Source organism: Leuciscus leuciscus, assembly GCF_965113295.1.
Source record: "Leuciscus leuciscus genome assembly, contig: SUPER_11_unloc_13, whole genome shotgun sequence".
NCBI classification, from domain to species: domain Eukaryota; kingdom Metazoa; phylum Chordata; class Actinopteri; order Cypriniformes; family Leuciscidae; genus Leuciscus; species Leuciscus leuciscus.
In genome coordinates this window covers 160,595-168,000 of record NW_028118534.1, presented here as the reverse complement: position 1 = coordinate 168,000, position 7,406 = coordinate 160,595, and positions in this window count along the sequence as shown.

The window sequence follows — 7,406 nt, the reverse complement described above, 5'->3', positions numbered from 1 at the left end:
AAGAAAAATAACATTTGAATGATCATTTTGCTACATTATTTGTTTGAACATGTTTAACATATCTAATCATTTCTGTAATACATTTTAATTTTACTTTTGCAACTTATAAAGCGGTAAAATGTTCAATTTACATATTAAAACTAGTGTATGAAATGGCAAATGTAAATAATATAATATTATCATTTTCATTTTCATTTTGCACCAAATGTTGCACAAATGTAATGGAAAACGTAAATTTAAATACAGAAATGCATTACCATTTTACATATTGCATTATCATTTTGCATATTACATTTCAAATTGAATATTGCTACCCATATGCTTCCATAGAACGCGAAACAATGATGATAATGCATAATAACGCCAGCGTTGTGGATACACTTACCCAAAACCCTCCATAACTTTTCAATTAATTTCACATTTATTTGTATAGTGCTTTTCACAATACATATTGTTTCAAAGCAGCTTTACAGAAAATTAATTTTATTTTATTTATAACTGGCACTTATCTGGAAAAAAAAGTCGAATGGCAAATAAATAAATGACGGACAGTAACATATGTACAGTATTACCATAATTTTATTATGTAAGCTTTATTTTACACCTCAAACGACAAGGGAATTTATAGTCATATTTATTAATATTAATTTGCGAGTCCACAAACTCATTCTCTTAAATGGCTTGGGTCTGCAGAGCATTCACAGCGTACAGTATACGGACTGAATGCCTCTGACCTGAAGCTTTTATATCAAGACCATTTTCATGTTTATCATTTATTTCTATTATTTGCGTTGCCTTATAACTTCATGCTTGCAGTTTAACACATAAGTGTTTATTACCACAACAGTAAATAAGTGTCTTTAGAAATGTTATAATATATTTGATTATTATAACTCACTTTTCTCCTCACTTAACAAATCTGTTCTTTATCGACTGCAATCTATTCCAAATTCTGCTGCTAGGTTACTCACTAGATCAAATAGGCGCACCCATATCACCCCGATACTTTGCTCCCTTCACTGGCTTCCTGTAATTTACAGGATCCAATTCAAAATTGTAACCATAACCTATAGGGCTTTACATGGTCAGGCCCCTGCTTATCTTGCTGACATAATTCATCTTCATACCCCTCTCCGGTCTCTCAGGTCTAATAATCTGCTATCTACGCTACGCACTCGTTTAAAGACAGGTGGGGATAGAGCCTTCGCCGCTATGGCACCCAGACTATGGAATGCTTTGCCAACCAGTATTAGGTTTGCTGAGAATGTGGACAGTTTTAGGGGACAAGTGAAGACTCATTTGTTCAGGTTAGCTTTCGGGTAATCTCTGTCCTTTTATATATTGAAAATTGTATCTATTTTATTTTATTTTGTTCTTTATTATGTTTTATTGTCTATTGTAAAGCGCTTTGTGACCTAGTCTGTGAAAGGCGCTGTATAAATACATTTTACTTACTCATAATATATTTTATAATGAAAAAGACTAATAAAATTGTCTCTTCATATTAAATGGATAACAATATATGTCTGGACACTTGAAAAATGTGTAATAATGGGGTCTATAAAACTTAAACATTTAATGATTTATAAGCATTTCACATATTTCTACACTAATTATACAAAACTATTCTGCCAGTGCACCATACTGTACAAATGAACTAGATCAATGTTCATTCTTGTCTGAAACTTTGGAGGAGACAAATATGAAACCACCAGGGTCTTTAGTTTAGGGAAAAACTCTGAGCACAGTGTGTGATGTTGTTGAGATCACTTCTAAACTTCAAAAGAGACAAATGTGAGCGATCCCGAGTTTCTACAGAGAGAAATCTGAGCACAGTGTGTGATGTTGCTGAGATTTCTTCTAAACTTTGGAGGAGACAACTATGAGATCTCCAGTATGAAGGGCCGTTAGGCAACAGTTATTGAAAAGCCTCAACACTAGTGAAACAAAAAACATTGATCAACCTTGGTGAAATTCATTCATACGCATTACTGAAATAAGAAGAGATTTCGGTAGTTGATGATGGCTAATTTCCCTTGAAAAGGAAGTTGTGTGTCCGCACTTCTGTTTAATTTGGCGCGTCTCACAAACTCTTTTAAGCAATGTCTGTTAGTTGTAACGAGTTGTATGGGAAGCCAAACACACCAACAGTGGGACGAAACGGAGCGGTGTTACAGAGCTCGTGCCGTGCTGACATCATCGGTGCGGCTCAATGGACCGAGCTGTGTGACCGACTCGACATCGCAGGGAGGACGTGTTTGCTAGCGAAACCGAATGGACAGAGCAAACTAATCTCACCAGCGCGACGCTGACCATGTTACTTTATTCATTACTGCTCTGCAGAAGTTCAGGTGTTTTCCCTGCATATAAGATAATGAAGATCAGCATGAAGTTATTACATTTCTTTTGCTAATTATCTTTCATATTAGTACATTAGTAGTGTTTGAAAAGCTACTTTGAAGAATTGTATTTTTGTAGCCACGGAAAGAGCCGTTCAAAACAGAAACTTCAACGATTAAGGACTGTGCAGTGCCGGGGGAACTATAGGATCAGGGTTGGGAAACACTATTATTACACAGAAACATCATTAGGGAAAACACTGTTGAGTAAACGTGGGGGAAACGAGTTGTCATTGTAGTCAGAGTGAAACAGACTAAAACTAGATGTACCGCATCGCGGTACAAAATATGACCGCCGCGGCCTGCACTGGCTTTCCACAAAAATAAATGACGTGGAGTAATTTGGCTGTATTGCGTGTTTATGTATATACCTAAAAAAAGTAATAGTATGTGCATGTCTGTCTGTGTGTGTGTGTGTGTGTGTGTGTGTGTGTGTGTGTGTGTGTGTGTGTGTGTGTGTGTGTGTATTTGTGTATGTGTGTGTGTGTGTGTGTGTGTGTGTGTGTGTGTGTGTGTGTCTGTGCGTGTATGTATGTGTGCGTACATGTGTGCGCGTGTGTGTTTGTGTGTGTGTGTGTCTGTGCATGTGGATTTGTATGTGTGTGTATGGGTGTGTGTCTGTGCGTGTGGATGTCAGTGTGTGTGCATGCTTGCGTTTGTTTGTATTCCTGCATGTGTGTGTGTGACAGTATCATCCTAAACCAGCAACCCTTCGCTCAACAGCACCATCTACAGGCCGATGAGTGTACAGTCACTAAATGTGCACATAAATGAATTTATTTTATACCCCCCCATGGATGAAATTCTACAAAACTTAGCAGAGGATACCCCCAGAGGTTGTCAAGTTAATCATACACATGAAATATGGTGCAGTTCTGAACATCTCCACTGAAGATAGGGGCGATTAAAGCAGAATAATATTGCATTTTCATTTTTTATGGGAGGGGCGCAAATCACAAATGAGTGATTATGGGCTAGGTTGATGTGCCATAAAAATTTCTTCATCCTCGGTGCCACGGTTCAGGTAGTTATTTAGGAAAAACTGCATTTTTTGGGGTTTGGGGGGGCCCAGCGCGGGGGGGGGGGGGGGGGGGGGAGTGGCCCCCGGGGACCAAACGAAATTTTTCAGTAGAAGTCTAGTGGGGCTACATGCCCACCAAATTTCATGTTCGGTGTCCCTGGTATCGTTGACGAAAAATTTACGGGGGCCCCAGCGCAGGGGGGGGAAGTGGCCCCCGGGGACCAAACGAAATTTTTCCGTAAAAGTCTAGTAGACCAACATACCATAAAAATTTCTTCATCCTCGGTGCCACGGTTCAGGTAGTTATTTAGGAAAAACTGCATTTTTTGGGGTTTGGGGGGGCCCAGCGCGGGGGGGGAGTGGCCCCCGGGGACCAAACGAAATTTTTCCGTAGAAGTGTAGTGGGGCTACATGCCCACCAAATTTCATGTTCCCCGGTGCTTCGGTGTCCCTGGTATCGTTGACGAAAAATTTACGGGGGCCCCAGCGCGGGGAGGGGGGAGTGGCCCCCGGGGACCAAACGAAATTTTTCCGTAAAAGTCTAGTAGACGAACATACCATAAAAATTTCTTCATCCTCGGTGCCACGGTTCAGGTAGTTATTTAGGAAAAACTGCATTTTTTTGGGTTTGGGGGGGCCCAGCGCGGGGGGGGGGAGTGGCCCCCGGGGACCAAACGAAATTTTTCCTTAGAAGTCTAGTGGGGCTACATGCCCACCAAATTTCATGTTCCCCGGTGTTTCGGTGTCCCTGGTATCGTTGACGAAAAATTTAAGGGGGCCCCAGCGCGGGGGGGGAAGTGGCCCCCAGGGACCAAACGAAATTTTTCCTTAGAAGTCTAGTGGGGCTACATGCCCACCAAATTTCATGTTCCCCGGTGCTTCGGTGTCCCTGGTATCGTTGACGAAAAATTCAGTAAGGTGACGAAAAAAAAAAAAAAAAAAACTTTGACAATCCCTATATGACCGGCTAGCTACGCTAGCGGCGGTCATAATTATTGGACATAATGAAATACTGAAAAAATTTAAAGGATATATTTTAAAAAGAATGTAAAAATGAACACTAATACCAGATCATGAGATTAGACATTTGTGTACACCTGTGATTTCTGTGCTGAGATTTAGTGTTTACAGAACATTTTACAAGCTAATTTTATTCATAAATAGGCATTTACTTATTGTTCAACCGAATTTTACAAAGAATGTTTAGTTAAAGTTATGAGAGAATAAATGTTTTAAAATTCGTATTAAAATGTTGTAACACGCATTGCCAAACAAGCATTCTTTTTTTCCAATTAATTTAAACTCCCAAAGGGGAAACGTATCCTGGGAGATACAAACATTTACAGGCAGATTATGGAAAATGGAAAAATTAAATCCATAAAATTTCAACATAAACATAATAAGCTAACACTTAACAACAACTCTTCAAACATGCAAGTCTCCTCAAATATTGTAAATATGTGAAATGTATCACTGAAGGCGAGTAGATTTCCCACTACAGGAGGTCATGTTGTTTTTAAATGCTGCCAATGAGCTAAACAGAGAATGTATGAATGAAGTCACCAGATCTAAATATTCACAACAAACACCCTTTCAACATGAAAACTGAGAAATTAAACCAACACTTTCCCTGCTTATCTCAGGATACATCGCCCCTTTTAGGGTTAATTTTAAATTAAGAGAATAATGAATATACTATATGAATTATAAATAATTACAATTCATTTAATATAAACATAAAATTCTTTCACTCTAAACTGCTTTAATTTGGAGTGAGAGATACAGGGGGAGTGGCTTTATTGCATCAGATACATGTCACTTTACTCACAGCTGATTGGTCCAGTTTTGGTTTGTGATCTCTAACACAGAATACATTCATTTTATTCAAGGTCATCCTGCAGCGCAAGTTACCATGGTGATCGAACCCGCTAAAAACCAATCCACCTTCTCGAGCCCGAAAAAATAGAGTTTGCTCAAAATAATCTCAAATTTACAAGGGGAGCAACTGAAACTGGCTTCATGCAACAGGACACAGAAACAGTGGGAAACACTGCTGTAACAAACACCACTCACTGTCATTCTGAAGTGCTCCTGAAGAGCTTAATGAGCTGGTTTAGTGTGTTGGATCTGAACTCTGCTGATAGGTAGATCTCCAGGAACAGTTTTGGGCGCTCCAGATTTAGATTAACGAGATAGACACATGATTTACGTTTCCTGCTTCTGTGCATCAAAATCATACATAATACTGAACTATTCATTCGGGCACGTACATTCTTTCTCCGCAAGAACACAAGTCTGTTCTTAGATCTGAGAAACCACCCAGGAGAACCCCATCACTGCACATTTTGGATGTCTCTCTTCTCTGACAAACACACCTGAGATCTTGGAGTCTTTACTAACGAGCTGATGAGTTGAGTCAGCTGTGTTTGATTAGAGAGACATCTAAAACTGTGCAGTGCTGGTGAAACTCCAGGATCAGGGTTGAGAACCACTGAATTATTATACAGGAACATCATTGGGGAAAACACTGTTGAATAACATGGGGAACAGGAATGTCATTGTAGTCAGAGTGAAACAGACTAAAATTATTGAATATAAAGAAATATTGATCAAATTTAAGGGATTTTTTTTTTAAATGAACACTGGTACCAGATCATGAGATTAGACATTTGTGTACACCTGTGATTTCTGTGCTGAGATTCAGTGTTTACAGAAACTTTTACAAGCTAATTTTAGTCCTAAAATTTACATCAAATGATTCGTCTTACTGAGGACAAAGACATGTGTGACAATCAGCGTTTCATAACTGCAGGATGTTTTACTTACAGCAGCCTTAGCATATTGACATCATGAGCCAAGTAATATTGTTTAACACCAATTACCAGTGTGCACATTAACATTCTCATGTATCTCAAAAAATATGAATTTAATTATTTTTGTCCAGAGTTCAGATAGCTTTACTGCTTGAAAGTCTTTGTAAAGTTAAATTGAACTGCCGTCTTCCCCTGTATAAGTAAGTGCAGCACTCCTGAAAAAGAGTAAGGATTAAAGAAAAATGAAATAAAAGAGAGCGCAGCAGTGCTTCTTTGTTGTTATATTTACTCAGAATGAAGTGCATCACGGGCGCGCACCACCCACTGAAGTGTGCGGTGACGTAATCACGCTGGTATGCCAAGCGAAAATAATTAATTTAATAAATGCACATAAAGCACAAATAAGAAATTGAACAGTATATAAAAGTATTAGAAAAATAACATTTTAGTATATTATAATGGCATTGAAGAAATTGTACAAACAAAAACAGCTTGTACTCCTACATAAGCATCAGTAGCCACGAGTCGCATTAGTGTGACGTCAACTCCCCTCTTCGATTGATTGGCTAGAGGAGTAGCTGTCAATCTAGAACTAGTGGACCAATGGTGACACTTAAGCCTGCCCTAATTTACATGAAACTCGAACTGCAACATTTGGGAAAGCAAGCGCAGAACATAGAAAGAAGAGCGAAGAGAAAAACAGCACAAGCGTACAAAAGAGTAAAATATGAGCAGAAAATGCAAGAAAGCACAAAGTACACAGTAATAAAACCAAGGAAAACATACTTTTTAAGAAAGCATGACCATAAGTTTAAGTTTTCTGCAAAATAACTTTTAATGTGTTTAAAGTTTTTATTCATGCTTGTTATTTCTTGATTCACGCTTATTATATTTTGATCCATGACCACGTTGTTTGCTATTCTGATCATTTTGCATTCATTTTTTTCAGTTTGTGCAATATATTTTTACATGTGTTTTAAAAATTTTGATTCACGCTTATTATTTTTTTATACGTGACCGCTATATATTTGGCGGGAATTTGATCCCATAAACCGGACTCGCGTCCTCGGGAGTCATTCTCCTGAGTCGGACTTGGCAATTAACTTGGCAATCCGAACTTTGTGTACTTGCTATCGAGAAACGCCTAATGTCGGCGCTTGGCTTCTTGTGACA